The following is a 552-nucleotide window of genomic DNA, read 5'->3' as shown; positions in this document are numbered from 1 at the left end:
GAACCACATATAAAGGAATATTTAGAAGGTTGGAAGGCTTACAGCTAGGGGAATTTGTAGCAGAAGCAAGAAATCCAATGCTTTCTAATTCAAGAAGCTCAGCTGCTCCAGGAGCCATCATCTTGGGTGAGACCAAGCAGGGGGAGGATCAGAGCAGCCATGGACACCTGAGAGAACTGTGGAGATAAAGGTGTGGACATTATTTTCTTTTGGTATCTGTTCATTTGTCCCTTGCTCTCTGCTCACTTCCATTCTGGTGACTATAGGGGTGCCTGAGCTAGTGGACACCCAGCCCCACCCTTGGAGGGTTCTACTACGCATGCACACAGATCTCCTCGAAATTTAAAGAGACAGTTTGCACTTTAAACCAAACGGCCACAGCCGGACCTGAACTGTTTTTAACTACAAAAAAAGACCTGAACAGGGATTGTGGAGTGGGACAAGCAGACAAAAAAGTAAATAGGCTGAAAATTAAATCCTAAATTACATCAAAACGACCAACAGTGGCATCTTGAAATTTTTTCAAAAATAAGAGTGAAAAGGGAAGCCCAT

The sequence above is a fragment of the Chrysochloris asiatica genome, unplaced genomic scaffold (genome assembly GCF_000296735.1).
Source record: "Chrysochloris asiatica unplaced genomic scaffold, ChrAsi1.0 scaffold00083, whole genome shotgun sequence".
Taxonomy (NCBI): Eukaryota; Metazoa; Chordata; class Mammalia; order Afrosoricida; family Chrysochloridae; genus Chrysochloris; species Chrysochloris asiatica.
Note: the sequence above shows the minus strand (reverse complement) of the source record.